Genomic DNA, 20,270 nt, shown 5'->3' on the forward strand with positions numbered 1-20,270 from the left:
ATAGTTGCCATCATAAAAATTGGCTGAACGGGATACCGGGAGGCCAATTTAAGCGTATCAGAAGGAACTGCACTGAGAAAAGCACTTTCAATGATCAATCAGTCAAAATGAAGGAAGCATTCGAAATGTGCGGTTATAATGCTGAGACTATTAATCATGGTTTAGAAACAGCCAGGAATACAGAAAGGGAAGACCTCCTGAAACCTAAAGAAAAGAGAGAGAACGACACCAGTAAGGTCAAATGGGCTTTCATCACAAAATACAACTCCCAGTATAGAGATATTGAGAAAGTTTTTAAAAAACACTGGCCTATCTTAAAACAAGATCCTGTCCTAGGTAAACATCTACCGGACAAACCAGTGCATATTTACAGACGCTCTAACAACCTGAGGAATAAACTTGTGAGGAGCCTATGCCCAAGCGACACTACACGCTACAGTTACAATCGCTCTAAAGGATTTTACAGATGCGGACTCTGTCTAGGATGTCGCAATATTCCAAGCTGTCAAACATCAAAATTTGAGTCAATATGCATCAACGGCCAACAGGTGAAAATAGAAGAATTTATCACCTGCAACATTGCGAATATAGTCTATGCCATTGAGTGCACGTGCAATAAATTTTATATAGGTCGGACATCAAGACCATTAAAAACGAGGATTGGAGAACATCTACGAAATATAAAGAAAGGACTTGAAACACATTCTTTATCAACGCACTTTAAAAAAATTCACAAAAGTGCAACAACAGAAATAAAAGGCTTTTGGGGCATTAAATTGGTCAAAGCGACGGAGAGAGACAAGAATGTTGCTAAAATCCTTGCCCGAACTGAGATGAAATATATTTTTAATTTAAAAACCCTTATCCCTGATGGCTTAAATCAAGACTTTGAAATCAAGTGGTTTTTATAAATTTATCCTTGCCTTTTAACTATTCTCCATCATCCTCATTTTTTAGTCCTATTTTTAGCGTCTTTTATAATCTCTTTTTTATTAACTATATTTTTTATTAACTACATTTTTATTAACTACATTCTTATTTCCTTTCTTATTCTCATTATTACTCCTAGTTCCTATTTATGCTATGCACTTTGTCACTTTCTAACATCGTTCTATCCACTGCTGCTATTATAAAAGAAATCCGTGCTGCCATATATATCTTTTCTATTATAGAGAAACATGGCCGCCGCAGATATCTAGTCACATGATCGGATCTATGGAACGCAGAAATAGAAGGACATACCATGTGATTGACATATGGAACGCAAGGTCCGGAAATAAGAACCCGGAGGAATCTAGCCGTACGGTGCACGTCACCGGAAGTGACGTATCGGGATACCGGAAGCGCACGAACGGAACCCTGTAACCTGTATACAAGGACTTTTTATGATCATCAGACATGAGTAGTGTATAACTTATACACGTCTTAACCCAGCTGCTTCACATGAATTAGTTAGTGGGGTATTTAAACCCCGCACAGAAGAGTACCCACACACCTTGATAAAGATCTACAATAGATCGAAACGCGTCGGTGGGGACTCTTCAATTGCCTCTGCTGTGGTGGGAACTACTTTTGATTAGGACGGAAAGGACATCGGGGCCCCGATCATTTCCTAAAATCCATCTGTTGGAAATTTACCTGACCTACTTTTCATAAGTTAAGTACCCCCACCACCTTTTCCCTGCTATACTTGTACCAGCATTTTTTTAATAATAAAGATACTTTGTATAAAGTGGTGACTACGGCATCTACTTTCCTAGGGACACTTTATTCCAAAAGTGACCACAATTAAAGAAGTGGAGTGATGAAAAGACCCCTCCAGATATGCTGTTTTTTCATTGATACTCAGTGAGTAATTGATATAGGAGGGCATCCTCCGCAACATAATATATCCTGATTGGTGGATTATATATTATTCCCAGGAAATTGTGTTTAAACAATATTACGCAAAGATATTTGTATATTTATATTTTACATATATTCGACTGAACGGCCCTAACATTGGAGAAAAGAATCTCACAGATATGCTGTCTTTTCATTGATTGTCTGTGAGTATTTGATGTAGGAGGGCTTCCTCCGCAATATAGTAGATCTATATTGGTGAATTTTTCACCCCATATTCCCAAAAAGTAGTACCAAGTAATATTACGCAAGGATCTTGTTGTGTGATTTTATTTTTCATATACCCGACTGAATGACCCCATAAGTGGAGGAAAAAGGATCCCACAAAGACTTATACAGGGGAGTAAATATTTATCAAATACTTACCATTACTTCTAAAAAGCGCCACTGTCAGTGACATTGAGATTCTCTTTTTTCTGTAATACTTGCATCCCCTGGAGGTGTGGTGACATCTCCTGAATCTCTTTTTGATAATAGGCTGCTATTCCTAGCGCAGATATATATATATCCTATCTCTCTTCCAGCATTCATTTGTATTGTTTTTTTGTTTTTTAAAAGGGCGCCCGCTGCCTGGCTTCCCCTGCCCGCCTGGCTCGAGGCGTCCCCCGCCCGCTGTTTTTCTGTGTCCCCCGCCTGCCTCCCTGCTGCACTGCAACCGGTCCGACCTCCCGACTCTGATCCGATGCGCACGGGACCACTCATCGGTTAGACAGGATGTCTACACATGCGATTTGTGCTGATTTCATGGCCTGATTAATCCAAATTGGGTGAAATCGCACCCAAATCGCATAGCGTATGGGGGCCTTAAGTGTGTGTTGTTACCATCTCTTGATGAATGTGTGCGTGCGTGTGCATGTGGTAGAGAATATAGATTGTAAGCCAGTGGCAAACGCAGGATTTTCAGAAGGGGGTTTCCAGAGGGGTGGAGCAAAGCACGGAGATGGACATTTAGGTGACCCAGTATATGCCGAGTCAGTTAAAGTATTATAGATAGACCAAATGTATATAAATAATAATAATATTAATAATAATAATAATAATAATAATAATAATAATAATAATAAAATATATATATATATATACACCTGGATCAGTAATTTCCACTAATTACCCCTTTACTGCACATATGGTGGGAGATGGGGTAGGAGAAGGGGCCCTGATACATAACTTCCAGGGTGGTAGAGGATGTTTAATTTGCAGAGAAGGGGTGTATAGTGGAGTGGGATCCGATACGATTTCCCGGCGGTCGGGATCCCGGGGTTCGGAATCCCGACACTGGAATCCCGACCGCCGAAATCCCGACAAGGGGGGGACATGGATCGCCCCCCCTTGCGGGCTCGCTGCGCTCGCCACGCAGAGGGCCCGGTGCCTCGCTACGCTCGGCACGCTATTTTATTCTCCCTCTATGGGTGTCGTGGACACCCACGGAGGGAGAAAGTTTCGGGATTTCGGCGGTCAGGATTCCAGTGCCGGGATTCCGACCGCCGGGACCTCGACCGCCGGCAAATTAACCGCATCCCGTGGAGTGGGCTTATTATTCATCATTTTCTGGTGGGAGGACAACTTGCTTGACTGCAGATATCTCCAGTTCCCAGATATAGATTTCTTAGATTTTAATGGAATTAAAACTAGAGGATTTCACCTACCAATTGGTACTGGGGACTAGGGGATCAGAATTTAGGAGGCAGAGCAATCTGCCAACGAGGATATAAAACTACATACCAGGTGTGTGGAGCTGGAGCAGTAACCAGCTGCTGGAAGGCTGATATCTCTGGTTCTGGGAACAGTAAAGACAAGCTACTAGTGTCCATCAAAGGGGGAGAGTCCCAGCTTTTGGAATATACCCCCAGAAAAACTCTAAGTCAGACAGAACCTGAAATATCTGCCTGGGAAGAGCAATTAACAGGCTTGGATGGGGACCACTGCTTTGAAGTCAGATATCTCCGGTTCCCATGGGCCGATTTTTTTAATTCTTGTACCCATGGAAAGAGGGGACCCTCAGCTTTCAGCCTTGGGCCTTTAGACTCCTGGGGAGGTTTCTGGGTACTCAGAAACCCCCCTGCGTGCGCTACTGTAAGCTCCACTGGGGCAGGGACTGATGTGATCAGGGGCGTAACTAGAACATTGTGGGCCCCATAGCAAAATTTTTAAGGGGGCCCCCACAACTTTTAATGCTGCAACACAATGCATAGTGTGTATATATATATATATATATTCATACTGTACATGTACACATGGGATGTAGTCCCGGCAGTTAGGATGCTGGCGTTCAGTATACTGATGCTGGCATCCCAATTGCTGTCAGAAGACTGGTTCTGGAACATCAAAATGGATCAAGATGCTCACACTGGAATCCCAACACCCAGAATCCAGATTGGTAAGAATGCAGGGAGTGGTAGTGTGCGGCTGGGGAAAGGGGGGGGGGTTAGGTTTAGGCACTACTGGATTAATTAGGGTTGGGCAATGGGGGGGTTAGTTTTAGGCACCTAGAAGGGGGGCTAGGCTGCTAGGCGGAAGTGGTTAGGTGCAAGGTGGTTAGGCATTAGCATGGAGGGCTAGGTCAGGCTGTGGGGGCTTAGGCTGTGGGCAGGGAGGGTTAGAGTGGGGCAGGGGAAGTATACTTAACTGATAGACATTCATACATAAAGTTACACTGCCTCTCAAATACAAACACACATACCTGTACACCGTTCCATACATATAGCCTGTAAATCCCAACCCTGCAGCATGGCACATTGAGACCACTACTATCACCTTCCCCCAGGCAGTGACTCAATCCTACCAGTAAACCCATTGACTTTGGCCAGGTTAACGATGTGTTGGTGCTGGCAGGGCTGGCAACAGAAATCTTGGGGCCCTGTACAATTATATTTCTGGGGCCCCCACCTAATCCCAAATCCACACAACCCTCTTCCATACGAGTCTCATTTAAACTTTCGCTGCTCCAGATCCTGCTTTTAGGTGCGGACTTCTCTCGTTCTCAGTCCTGTTGGCCTGGCTGCTGCCCTGCCTGTATCTACTTTGCCTGTTAATGACATCCCGGCAAATAATGTAATGTATATTTGCTTGATTGATCAAATACACTGTTTTACCAAATCCGTGGAGGCAGGAGTGAAGTGGCAGCCGTTTATCTGGACCAGCCCAAGGAAACAACAGGACTTTACCCATTGGTATTCTACCCCCAGGACTGCTACCCGGGACCAGACTGGTGACTATTATACCATGCGAATGAACTGATTAACACCCACTTCTGATACATTTTTTGGTAATTGCACCTATGTACCTTGGCAACTGGACCTTTTATTCAAATTACATTGCTGGATTCATTATTGTATTTTTTATGTTTATGTCTGTATATGTATATCATGCCCCTTTCCCACTGCAGCCTTAAAACGGTATTTTGACGATTTTTGAGGGCAAAATACTGTTTAAGGCTGCAGTGGGAAAGCGCCAGAGTTGAAATACCGTTTAAAGTTAAACGGTATTTCAACCCGTTTTCCAATCAGGGTTTTACACGGTAATCTACCGTTTAAGAGGCAATGGGAATGCATCTTAAACGGTAGAGATGATGGCTGATTTTTTCAGCCATCATCTCAGTGTGTGTACGCTGCCGGGCTGAAAGATTAACCACTTTCAGCCCCGCGGTACGCCCCCGCTGCCAACCCCGCCCCCCCCCCCCCCCCCCCCCTCCTGTCATACTCACTTGTCCACGCTGCCCCGCTGTGTCCGGCTGGCTGCTGCTGCGGCTGGATGCCGTTAGCGACGCTGGCCGGGTCCGGCCACATGCCCCGCCTCCCTCGGTCCTGCTCCACACGGAGCAGCACTGGCCACCAATGTTTTATTTTGTAAGCCAGTAATATATAGATTGCTGGCACTGTGGCACATGCCAGCAATCTATATATTTCTGGAACCACTGGGCACCAATGAGAATCCTAAGCCAGTAATATATAGATTGCTGGCACATGCCAGCAATCTATTTATTACAGGCACCACTGGGCACCAATGATTTAGTTATTAGGCAGTAATATATACATAGCTGGCACTGGCCAGCAATGTATATTTTACTGTCCACCATGGGTTAAATTGAGCCGACACATAGCACAAAATGTTGACGGCTGCGGGATTTGTACGCACCACTGGCCCCTCCCCCTCCTTTTATTATGTGAAAACAACTGTAGGTGTGCACCTTTTTAACCCTGAAAAGCCCATTAAAGTCACAGGCACTCATTTGTTCTGTAAAAACGTTTTGAAGAGCTAAAACGTTTTACCTGCAATGGGAATGGTACTTAAATGGCATTTAAAACTGTAATCTGCTGCAGTGGGAATGCTAAATACCGTTTAAGATTACCTGTAATGCTGCTTTCCCACTGCAGACCCGTTTTAGTTTACAGGTAATCTTAAATGGTATTTAGCATTCCCACTGCAGCAGATTACAGTTTCAAATGCCATTTAAGTACCATTCCCATTGCAGGTAAAACGTTTTAGCTCTTCAAAACGTTTAGTGCCTGTGACAATGGGTCAGGCCTGTCTTTCCTTGTTGATATATATATATATATATATATATATATATATATATATATATATATATATATATATATATATATATATAGATATATATATATCTATATATATATCTATATATATCTATAGATATATATATATATATATCTATATATATCTATAGATATCTATATATCTATAGATATCTATAGATATAGATATATATCTATAGATATCTATAGATATATATATATATCTATATATATCTATATATATCTATATATATATCTATATATATATCTATATATCTATATATATAGTCCAGTATAAAGAGCACTCACCAGTCTTCAGATTTCAATGCCAATAAAAATTTAATACATCACCAGAATTTCAAAGCAGGTTGTCGACGTTTCGAGGCTCAGCGGGCCCTTTGTCAAGACAATGGTGGAAGGGTCACAGCCCCAGAAGTATATACTTCTGGGGCTGTGACCCTTCCACCATTGTCTTGACAAAGGGCCCGCTGAGGCTCGAAACGTCGACAACCTGCTTTGAAATTCTGGTGATGTATTAAATTTTTATTGGCATTGAAATCTGAAGACTGGTGAGTGCTCTTTATACTGGACTATATATTTGGCTGTACCCCATGGACTGCAAGCCTAAGTTGGCACCCCAGCTGTTGCTATTTGAAATTTGTGTGTGCTGGCCCTACAGCAATATATATCTATATATATATATATATATAGATATATATCTATATATCTATATATATATATATATATATAGATCTATATATATATATATCTATATATATATATATATATATAGATATATATATCTATCAACAAGGATAGACAGGCAGCTTGGAGGGGGTAGAGGGGGGAAGCTGTCCCCGGGTGCTGTGGGGGTAGAGGGGGGAAGCTGTCCCCATGTGCTGCGGGAGGAGGGGGGTCCCTGCTGCTGCTGAGGGGAGAGGGGGTACCTGTCAGCCTGACACGGCGCTGCCGCTGCTGTATCTCCCCCCCCCCCGGCGGCCGGTCCTTGCGGCGTATGTACAGTCAGTGTCAGCGGTCCCTCTGGCGCGGGGGGAGATACAGCAGCGGCAGCGGCCGCCGGGGGGGAGATACAGCAGCGGCAGCGGCCGCCGGGGGGGGAGATACAGCAGCGGCAGCAGCCGCCGGGGGGGGAGATACAGCAGCGGCAGCGGCCGCCGGGGGGGGAGATACAGCAGCGGCAGCGGCCGCCGGGGGGAGATACAGCAGCGGCAGCGGCCGCCGGGGGGGGGAGATACAGCAGCGGCAGCGGCCGCCGGGGGGGAGATACAGCAGCGGCAGCGCCGTGTCAGGCTGACAGGTACCCCCTCTCCCCTCAGCAGCAGCAGGGACCCCCCTCCTCCCGCAGCACCTGGGCACATCTTGCCCAGCGCTGCACGCTGTGGACCCGCTGCGGGCTGAAAGTGGTTAATCTTTCAGCCCGGCAGCGTACACACACGGAGATGATTGCTGAAAAAAATCAGCAATCATCTCTACCGTTTAAAGATGCATTCCCATTGCATCTTAAACGGTAGATTACCGTGCAAAACCCTGCTCTGAAAACGGGTTGAAATACCGTTTAACTTTAAACGGTATTTCAACTCTGGCGCTTTCCCACTGCAGCCTTAAACGGTATTTTACCCTCAAAAATCGGCAAAATACCGTTTTAAGGCTGCAGTGGGAAAGGGGCAGGGGCGGGCTGGGCCGGGGGGCAGGGTGCCATGTGCCCCCCGGGCCGCTTACCCAGCCACCTGCTGCGGGCCGCGCGGCGCACTTCCTCCAGCTCTCCTGCGCTGGCCGCGTCTTCCAGAACACGGCCGCGGCCACAGGAAAATGGCCGCCGGCCCCCTGCACTGAGGACATATCCTTAGTGCAGGAGGCCGGCGGCCATTTTCCTGTAGCCGCGGCCGTGTTCTGGATTCTGGAAGCAGCGGCCAGCGCAGGAGAGCTGGAGGAGGTGCGCGGCCTGCACCGGACTGGGGCTGCAGAGTGTGGGCAGGAGGGGCATGAACTGCGCTCTCCCCAGCCACAATGGTGAGTTGCAAATTCTGGCACTGGGGTATATGTGTTTCTGGCACTGTGGGGGCATGTGTATATTTGGCACTGTGGGGGAATATCTGGCATTGTGGGGGCATATGTGTATCTGGCACTGTGGGGGCATATATGGCACTGTGGGGGCATATCTGGCACTGTGGGGGCATATGTGTCTGGCACTGTGGGGCATATCTGGCACTGTGGGGGCATATCTGGCACTGTGGGGGCATATCTGGCACTGTGGGGGCATATGTGTCTCTGGCACTGTGGGGGCATATTTGTCTCTGGCACTGTGGGGCATATCTGGTACTGTGGGGGCATATGTGTCTCTGGCACTGTGGGGGCATATCTGGCACTGTGGGGGCATATGTGTCTCTGGCACTGTGGGGGCATATGTATATTTGGCACTGTGGGGGAATATCTGGCATTGTGGGGGCATATGTGTATCTGTCACTGTGGGGGCATATATGGCACTGTGGGGGCATATGTGTCTCTGGCACTGTGGGAGAATATCTGGCACTGTGGGGGCATATCTGGCACTGTGGGGGCATATGTGTCTCTGGCACTGTGGGGGCATATGTGTCTCTGGCACTGTTGGGGCATATCTGGTACTGTGGGGGCATAAGTGTCTCTGGCACTGTGGGGGAATATCTGGCACTGTGGGGGCATATGTGTCTCTGGCACTGTGGGGGCATATGTGTCTCTGCCACTGTGGGGGCATATGTGTCTCTGGCACTGTGGGGGCATATCTGGCACTGTGGGGGCATATGTGTCTCTGGCACTGTGGGGGCATATATGGCACTGTGGGGGCATATGTGTCTGGCACTGTGGGGGCATATGTGTCTGGCACTGTGGGGGCATATGTGTCTGGCACTGTGGGGGCATATCTGGCACTGTGGGGGCATATCTGGCACTGTGGGGGCATATGTGTCTCTGGCACTGTGGGGGCATATGTGTCTCTGGCAATGTGGGGCATATCTGGTACTGTGGGGGCATATGTGTCTCTGGCACTGTGGGGGCATATCTGGCACTGTGGGGGCATATGTGTCTCTGGCACTGTGGGGGCATATGTGTATTTGGCACTGTGGCGGAATATCTGGCACTGTGGGGGCATGTGTATATTTGGCACTGTGGGGGAATATCTGGCATTGTGGGGGCATATGTGTATCTGGCACTGTGGGGGCATATATGGCACTGTGGGGGCATATGTGTCTCTGGCACTGTGGGAGAATATCTGGCACTGTGGGGGCATATCTGGCACTGTGGGGGCATATGTGTCTCTGGCACTGTGGGGGCATATGTGTCTCTGGCACTGTTGGGGCATATCTGGTACTGTGGGGGCATATGTGTCTCTGGCACTGTGGGGGAATATCTGGCACTGTGGGGGCATATGTGTCTCTGGCACTGTGGGGGCATATGTGTCTCTGCCACTGTGGGGGCATATGTGTCTCTGGCACTGTGGGGGCATATCTGGCACTGTGGGGGCATATGTGTCTCTGGCACTGTGGGGGCATATATGGCACTGTGGGGGCATATGTGTCTGGCACTGTGGGGGCATATGTGTCTGGCACTGTGGGGGCATATCTGGCACTGTGGGGGCATATCTGGCACTGTGGGGGCATATGTGTCTCTGGCACTGTGGGGGCATATGTGTCTCTGGCAATGTGGGGCATATCTGGTACTGTGGGGGCATATGTGTCTCTGGCACTGTGGGGGCATATCTGGCACTGTGGGGGCATATGTGTCTCTGGCACTGTGGGGGCATATGTGTATTTGGCACTGTGGCGGAATATCTGGCACTGTGGGGGCATGTGTATATTTGGCACTGTGGGGGAATATCTGGCATTGTGGGGGCATATGTGTATCTGGCACTGTGGGGGCATATATGGCACTGTGGGGGCATATGTGTCTCTGGCACTGTGGGAGAATATCTGGCACTGTGGGGGCATATGTGTCTCTGGCACTGTGGGGGCATATGTGTCTCTGGCACTGTTGGGGCATATCTGGTACTGTGGGGGCATATGTGTCTCTGGCACTGTGGGGGAATATCTGGCACTGTGGGGGCATATGTGTCTCTGGCACTGTGGGGGCATATGTGTCTCTGCCACTGTGGGGGCATATGTGTCTCTGGCACTGTGGGGGCATATCTGGCACTGTGGGGGCATATGTGTCTCTGGCACTGTGGGGGCATATGTGTATCTGGCACTGTGGCGGAATATCTGGCACTGTGGGGGCAAATCTGGCACTGTGGACATCACATTGTGCAGTACAATGGGCATCATGTTATGGGGCGTAATGGGCATTACAGTGTGGGGATCATTGGGTAATTGCCATCACATTATAGAGTGTAATGGGAATCAAGGTGTGCGGCATAATGTGTAATTAGCATCACAATGTGCAATCTGCAGGTACACAATACAATCATGGAATAGGCCACGCCCCCTTATGTTAGGCCACAAGTCTAATTTTTCTGCGCGCCTCCGGCGCGCGCAAGCGTTCCGTCTTCCAGAGAGTTGGGGGGGGGGGGGCTATGGGCCAGTGCTCTGGACTTGCCCCCTAGGCTAAAAGTTGCCAGCCAGCCCCTGGAAAGGGGCATAACTTAAAACGGGTCTGCAGTGGGAAAGCAGCATCAAAAAACTGGCTTCACTATTTTAAGCCTTTCCCTCTTTTGCATATACTGGAGTACATCACCTGACAGGGATACTCCACATATGGGATGTAATCATCCTACACTAAGGAAGTATACTTTTGTATTATCCCTCACTGTGTCACTCATTGTTGTTATATGATCACTAGAGACAGGATTATATGCATTTGCATATTTGCATATGCATTTGCATATTTTGCCCATTCTCACTGGTTATTGCATATTTTACCTAAAATGTAGTGATGGTGCATATTTTAGGCCCCGCCCTCTTCCCACCCGCGAGTCACAGCACTGCTTTCCCTGCTGCTGCTGGCCAGGTAGTGGTAGAGTGTGAAGGCTGGGGCAATATGTGCGCAGAGTGGGGAACCTTGGATGTACGCTATGTCTGACACTGCTCTAGGCTGCCAATCCATGTTGATAAAAGTCAGTGAGGGCGGATGCCATTACGAAGCTCCTGAACCTTTGCCTGCCCTGGCCTGGGACTTTACACCAAGAGACAGACTTCTGCAGCAGAGGAGGCGGGCAGAAGGGTTGTGACATCATGCGGCGTGGAGAAAATGCTGTGTCACAGTGAGTATGCGGCGCAGAAAGGAAGCCTTCCACTGCGCCGCCCTCACACGCTATGCTGACATTTGATCCATCGGCGCTGGAGATGAGGGTCGCTGCAATATGCTGTAGCAGCCAGCATACTGACATCTGCAGATGCTGTGGGCCTATTTTTGAGGTTTATTTGCAACTAATTGTATGCTGCTTTTTAAATAAATAAGTTAAAAATTACTTTTTTTTTATTATTTAATGTACTGTAGCATATTTTAACACTTTTCATGCATATTTTAAGTATTTTTCATGCATATTTGCATGCATATTTCAAGCTTTTTTTGTTGCATATAATCCTGTCTCTAATGATCACACTGACTCACTGGCGCCATCTGGAGTTACAAAACTTTTGTTGTTACGCTGTTCTGTATTTTGAAGGTGCATTTGGATACCCTTCTTTGTAATTTCTGTGGCAGCCTAGCGCAGAACTGAAATATACACTCTTTGTTTCTTGTGCCTTCTGTTATGTTCATCTAAAACTGTGGTAAATATTTATGATATTTCAGCAAGGTATAATGTGAATTTTGGCTTATTCTGCGTGGCATCAGTGTTCCCTCTAAGCTGAGCGCACGTGCGCACGCACACAACTCAACGAGCGTGCGCACAGACATTACAACAGAGCGCACAAAGCAGCTGTGGTCCCTTTTTGCAGTTGTGGACTCAATTGATGTGTGTTTCACCCATTAACTACATTGTGTGCTGTGTTTTGAATGTTTAAATGTTTAATATCATTTTGAAGTAAAGTTAACACAAATGCTGAATGTCATTTTCCAGTTATATATAAGTGACGCACAAAAATGTAAATTTCCTTCCAAAGTTGCACAGCCAAAATCTTTTGCCGCACACAGCCTTAGTAAAATTAGAGGGAACTTTGCGTGGCATAATGTGAATTTTGGGCCTAATGCATTGGGAAGGGAATATTTTGCATAGAGTGAGATGCTGGTAGATTACCAGGAAATATGTGTACAGAGGGCCTCATTCAGATGTGATTGCAGTGCAAATTTGTTCTCAAAATGGGCAAAACCATGTGCACTGCAGGGGGGGTGGGCAGATGTAACATGTATAGAGAGAGTTAGATTTGTGTGAGTTAATTTGTTTCTGTGCAGGGTAAATACTGGCTGCATTATTATTACACTGGCATTTAGATTTCAGTTCCCACACATCCCACCCAAATTTTAACTCTCTGCACATGTTACATCTGCCCCACCTGCAGTGCACATAGTTGTGCCCATTTTGAGAACACATTTGTACTGCAATCAGATCTGATTAAAGGTGCCCATACACGTGCCGATAGGTGTGCTGTGCAATTTGTACTTCATTTGTGCCGTGCAATTTTGGCACTTGAAAGGGGATGCGATGTGATGCGATCTACTGTACTGTGCGGGTGCAATGTGATGCGATTTTAGCCTCTTTTTATTGAGTTTATAGTTAAGTAATGTACATTGCATCGCTTCGCATATACTAAGTGATGTGATGCAATGCAATGTAGCACAAAAAGTACTGCCTGCAGATAATTTTCGTGCTATACAATATTGTACCGGCGGGGACGTGCATCGCATTCCCGCAGGTACACGGTGCGATTCTATCCAATGCGATGCGTTTTGAACTTTAAAAGTTCAAAACGCATGCAATAATCGCAGTGTGTATGGGCACCTTAAGGGCCATAGAGAAGATTCCGGGTTACAAATGTCACCCCTGCGGTAGGATACTGGTTTTATAGGGGATGTGTTGTAGAGGGGAGGGCAATTCTGTAGGCAACTGGGGATGAAGGCTGACTTTTTCAGTCTTTTGTATATTTTTTGAACTAATCTTGATTTTAATTCACAATATCAACAGGCTGAAAAATGAGTTCCATAAAGAAAAGAAAGGTGGACAGTGAATGCAGAAAATTCAACAAAGAATGGACTCCTAAATATTTCTTTTACCTTGTGGGTGAAAAAGCTGTGTGCTTAATCTGTAAGGAATCTGTGGCAGTATTCAAAGAATATCATTTAAATCGACATTTTGAGACAAATCATGCTTTAAAGTATAAAGCGGAGAAAGCCAATGAGATGGTTGCTCGAATGCAAAAAAATGTCACTAAATTATAATCTGCACAGGATGGAATTACTAGTGAGCTATATAAAAGCAAACAAAATCGCCAAAAACAGTAAAACCATTCAATGAATTTATAAAGGAATGTATGGTTGACGCTGCTGCAATATTGTGCCCTGGCAAGAAAAAACAGTTTGAAAACCTAAGCTTGTCACGGCGAACTGTTGTGAGGCGCATCAAGGACATATCCGAGAATATTGAAGTGCAATAAAAAAAAAAAGTCAACAAGATGTCATTTTTTGCATTAGCACTGGATGAAAGTTGTGATGTCAAAGACACAGCCCAGTTGATGATTTTCATACGAGGTATCAATGAAAAATTTGACATTACAGAAGAATTGGCATCAATGCAGCCCATGAAAGATACAACAACTGGAAAGGATTTATTGGATCAGTAAATCAGTGTATGTCCAAAATTGGAGTGGACTGGAAAAAATTGGCTGGTGTGACAACAGATGGAAGCCCCAATCTAACAGGAAAAACAGTTGGATTGCTAAAAAGAATTCAAGACCAAGTCACAGAAAAAAATCCAGAACACAAAATTGTCTTTCTACATTACATTATACATCAAGAGGCCCTTTGTAAAAGCATTTTAAAATTAAGCAATGTTGTGGACACTGTTACAAAAGTGGTCAACACTATCCGTGCAAGAGGATTAAATCAACTTACATCTCAAAATCAGAAAGATCATTGGTCATTGCCGATGACGCTCCTTGTGATCTCCAACTTGAGTTTATTGACCTGCAATGTGATGCTTTGCCTAAAGAGCAATTCAAATCAGATCCTCTTCCCCGGTTTTATGCCTCTCTCAATGGAAGAAACTTTCCAAAGATAAAGACTCATGCACAGAAGATGCTCGTCCTATGTGGCTCAACCTACATATGCGAACAGGCATTTTCAGTGATGAAATTTAACAAGTCAAAACTCAGATCTTCCATGAATGATTACCACCTTGCAGATGTGCTCCGTATTGCAACAACAGAGATGTTCCCCTTCTCCTCCTCCATTCCGGATCCTTGTACTCCGGCATAGACATATACTGATTTTTTCATAATCAGTGTTAATTTTATTATTCGGTATGTTTTGTAACATGTTTATTAAAAATATTTGTGATAAAAATATTACAGCATTTTTTTGTGATGCATATTGCATATACAAGATATTTTGTGTGCGGCCCTCGAATATTTACTGGAAGTGTTAAGCGGCCCCCCAGCCAAAATAGTTGCCCACCCCTGCCCTATATGGTTAATAAACTTTATGATAAAGCTAGGGTTACCAACTCATCCCTTTAATCCGGGACACATTTCTGTGGCTGGCTTTCACCTGGTTTTAAACTGCCACACCTCAAGACTCCATTTCACCTGGTTTTAAACTGCCACAGAACCTGTGTAATTAATATGTGTCCCGGATTAAAGTAATGAGTTGGTAACCCTAGGCCTAGATAAAGCACAGAAATCATTACATTCAGTGGAAGAAACCAGGCAGGGTGATGATGATGATGTCACAGACAGCTTTTGTGATGTCATAACAGGAGTGAAAGAAAAGGCCCTGCTTGGGACAGGACAATCACTCATTGGATGAGAGTGAGCAGTGTTGGTAGCTATAACCTGTTTTAGCTGTATACACGTGTTTTCTCATTGCTTTAAATTCAAGTTAATTCTTGGAACATTTACAGAAAATGTGGCGTAGCTGTATAAACGCATTTTCTCAGTTCTTTAAATTTAAGGTTACTCCTAAACCGGTTACTCCTAAACCGGCTACTCCTAAACTGGTTACTCTTAGACCTCCACATAAAATGTGGCTGCCTCATTTTGGGCTGACACAACAACACAGACTCAATATTCTGCAGGGCCACGGTCTGACTTTCAGCGCTATTGAAGCTGCTCAGCAAATACTGCGCCAGCAATTTGATGTACAGGGACTGCAACCTTTTATGAAAGGTGCGTATGGCTCCTTTGATGCCGTCTCTGGGCTTGCAGTACAATTACACCCAATTACAGATATCCGCCACTGCTTTATGTCTTGTTTTCGTAATGGACAGATAGAAGTTGCAGACAGTGCTACATGGTGGTTTACCCCCATGGCTAGCAGACAACTGAAAGATCTCTATGGGGCTGTCGTTCCAAATGACACCCTGAAAAACATCAAACTCCTGGATGTGGAGAAACAGGACCCATACTCAGAAGACTGTGGAGTATTTGCTATAGCGAATGCTGTAGAGTTGCTCTTCACCGGGGACATACCCATCTACAGATACAGCCATCCATTCATGAGGCTACATCTCGTACAGTGCCTGGAGGATGGAGAGTTCACACCTTTTCCAAAAATCAGGAAAAGAAGACGACAAGAAGAGTATGGAAGTAATAAACGAGTGAGACTCAATCCGGCTTTTACTAACACTATCGAAGAAACTGAAAAAGTGAGACCACCTCCAAAAACCTGTAGAAGAAGATGCGTCATTCAGTAAGGACATAATAAATGGAGTAACCTGATGTGGCAGTTATTAGCTGCAGCTCCACATCAAATCCCACGTGGCATCATATTATAGAACTGAGCAAAAGGAAAAACTGGGGATTAGGGCTACTGGCGACACCCCAAAAACAAAAACGACACACAGCAGCCACCTCATGGGTGTGTTGGAAGAGCTGCTAAGCTGCTAATTATTATTTCAATGTTGTCAGTTACATCAAACTCATTGATAACTTAATAACATGAAGAGATAAACCCTGGGTACTTTAGCTAGTAAACAAATAATAAATTATATTAACATAGGATGCTAGTCGCTGCCTGTGACCTTATCATTTTGAGTGACCTTAATTATCCCAACCTTAACTAAAATTGCAATCTTTATCTTGCAACTGGTATTTTTCCTTCTCTGCTCAAACATGCCATGAATACTCCCATTCTGAAGACCCTAAAGCCCCCCATACATTAGCCCGAGTTGTCCTAAGGAGATTTACCTGCCAGTACCTGCACATGTGTGTGCCAGTGGTGCTTCACCGCTGGCACACACCTACGGATCTGACCCAACACATCATAGGTGCTAAAAAAAACCTGCGATGTGCCGCTGATGGGTCTGATCTGATAGACCAGAGGTGGGCAACAGTTTTGACGCTCAGGGCTGGCCCGCCGCACTGACCTCTATTAGTATGACAAGCAGCACGACTAGTATTAGCCGCTTGTCATTTATCCGGCATTTTTTAGAGTCACGTAAGCAGACAGCTGACAGCGGCAGCCAGAATGAGGCTTGGAACCCCGGAAGTCCAGAGCGCAGTGCGGGGCAGGGGGATGACATCAGAGGAAGGAGCCGGAAGAGACGGTGTCCTCCGGCTGGCATCCCTTCGATGCGGCACGGTGCCTCTATGACAGAAGGGAAGATACAGGCCTGGAGGCCGTGGGTAAGTGTTTGCAGGCGGGACTTCACCGGATGGGGGTGTTTCTTTTCTTGTGTAGTGCACAGTATAAATTTTGATCACAGTGTGTGTAGAGTTGATCCGTGTGTGTAGAGTTGATCCCTGAGGACGGGCAATAGCCCGAAACATGTTGGAGCAATAAACCAGTTTTTTTTTTTCCACTAAAGAATCCGCGAGTGCCGCCTGATCAATTCTCTCTGCATACAGGGACCTGCGTGATCTACAGTGGAGTGCCGGGAAACAGCATACCAACATTTTGGGGTATAAGTCACCCCTTTGCCAAGGTGAAATGTGCAATAACAAAAAAAACAGGGCAGCGTGCTTACCTAAATAGCAAATGTGAGTTAGGACGACGAATCATGCCGTTTGGCGTGCTGGAGCCGGGGACCCGGAAGCAAGCCTCAGGAGGAAATGACAGGCAGCGGAAATCCTTTCTTTGGAGTGCAATCTGGAGCGCACGCACCCGGTCTCCTCCTGAGGCTTGCTTCCGGGTCCCCGGGTCCAGCACGCCAAACGGCGTCAGGGTTCGCAAATACGCGCTATAGCGCGTATTTTACCCTAAAACGCTCACCGGGGACTCAGTTTTTGAAACTGAAGGGGTCCCCGAGGACGCGCTGAGCCGCGCCTGTGAGGCTGAGCCACCGTGGCGTGAGCCGCTGTAAAAGCCAATCAGTTCATTCTGCTGCTGAGAGCAGGGGACGGGATGTGATATGGCAACTCTCAGCATAAGAGGTGAGCGTGCTGTCAGCGCAGTGGGGGACTGGATGAGGCTGGAAAAGCTGACACGCTGCTCAACTCAGAGCAGCGTTTCAGCTCTTCCAGCCACATCCAGTCCCCCGCCTTGCAGACAGCCCACTCACCAGTGTATCAGCCTTACCAGCCCCCCGGTAACCAGAATAAACCCCACGGCAACCAGAATAACCCCCCCTGTGGCAACCAGCATAACCCCCCCCCTGCGCCAACCCTGCGCCAACCAGCATGTAACCCCTGCAAGGAGCATATAACCCAAGGCAACAAGCATGTACTGTAGGTAAGCAGCACTTATGTGCTATAATATATACTGGGCATTACAGTGCGTACTATAATACATACTGGGCATTATGGTGTGCTGTAATATGTACTGGGCATAACTGTGTGTGCTGTAATATGTACTGGGCATAACTGTGTGTGATGTAATATGTACTGGGCATAACTGTGTGTGCTGTAATATGTACTGGGCATAACTGTGTGTGCTGTAATATGTACTGGGCATTACGGGGTGTGCTGTAATGTGTACTGGGCATAACGGTGTGTGCTGTAATATGTACTGGGCATTACGGGGTGTGCTGTAATGTGTACTGGGCATTATGGTGTGCTGTAATGTGTACTGGGCATTATGGTGTGCTGTAATATGTACTGGGCATAACTGTGTGTGCTGTAATATGTACTGGGCATTATGGGGTGTGCTGTAATGTACTGGGCATTACGGTGTGTTCTATAATGTGTACCGGGCATAACGGTGTGTTCTATAATGTGTACTGGGCATTACGGGGTGTGCTGTAATGTGTACTGGGCATAACGGTGTGTGCTATAATGTGTACTGGGCATAACGGTGTGTGCTATAATGTGTACTGGGCATAACTATGTGTGCTGTAATGTCTACTGGGCATAATGGTGTGTGCTGTAATGTGAATTGGTACAACTATGTGACCACACCACTCCCCCCCCCCCCCCCCCCAAAAAAAAAATGCCCTGAGTGATAGTTTAGATAGTTTCTAGTATATATGTATCTTTAGGCGAGTGGCCCAATTCCTACTTCCCGACCCACATGTGCCATGCTGGGGAGAAAGGGAGAGGAGGCTTTATTCCGTTGGGACCCAGAAAAGGTCAGGTAGGACCCCAATTTTTAGAAGTGAAGGGTCCCCGGGACCCACTTTTTTGGGTGGTTTTCGCGAACACTGGGCGTGATTCGTCCTCCTAACTCACATTTGCTATTTAGGTAAGCACGCTGCACTGTGTTTTTTGTTATTGCACATTTCACCTTGACAAAGGGGTGACTTATACCCCGAAACGTTGGTATGCTGTTTTGATAAAATATACGTTTCGTCATTTAAGACTTCATCAAGTCTTCATAAAGTCTTAAATGACGAAACGCGTTGGTTACTGCCTGCTGACTCCTCCAAAATAGATACTGTAAGTTCAGCTTTTACACTTTATCTTAACATTTTTATGTATCCCCTCCTTATTTTTTAGCGATATCATATGTAGGCAATTTTTTACTGAGCTTCGCATTTTTTATATTGCTGTTTTTTCTATGTAATTTCCTTGTACTGTTTGTTCTTATATTCAATGCTACTGTGCATTTTTTTATATATATAAAATAAATTCTTATTTGTTTAAAAAAAGAAACACGTTTCTTTTACAGGTATTCGTAGTCGCTGAGACCTCTATCCAATCCATTGATATTAATAAATAGTGGAGATTTGGTTCATGAATTGATCAATGCATTTAAGCCTGCAGCCCCCTTCACTGGACAGCCCCCTTCACACATTAATGTGATAGCTATGTGTATTGTAGCCATTTTGAGCAATAGTGTTAGGACCTGCAGAAAAGTGGTACAAACAAACCGTATTCTTGGGTGTAAAGTCCTCAGTCCAGTGAAGTAGAAATAAAGTAGTGTTAAAAGTGTTTATTTCATCTTTCAACCAGTAGATACAGGCAATGCTAATTTTTTTTCCATACTACTGCATTGTCTATCCAGGGCTGGCAACATAAATCTTGGGACCCTGTACAATTATATTTCTGGGGCCCCCACCTAATCCCAAATCCACACAACCCTCTTCGGATTCAGTATTAAATTGCGGCAGCCGGGATGCCGGCGTTCAAAATCCCGACGCTGGAATTCCGACAGGGGGGGGGGGGCGTGGATCGCCCCCCCTTGCGGGATCACTGCGCTCGCCACGCAGTGGGCCCAGTGCCTCGCTACGCTCGGCACGCTAATTTATTCTCCCTTGGGGGTGTCGTGGACACCCCCAGAGGGAGAAAGTGTTGGGATTTCTGCGTCGGGATTTACACT

The sequence above is a fragment of the Crinia signifera genome, chromosome 9, assembly GCF_055691185.1.
Source record: "Crinia signifera chromosome 9, ASM5569118v1, whole genome shotgun sequence".
Lineage (NCBI taxonomy): Eukaryota > Metazoa > Chordata > Amphibia > Anura > Myobatrachidae > Crinia > Crinia signifera.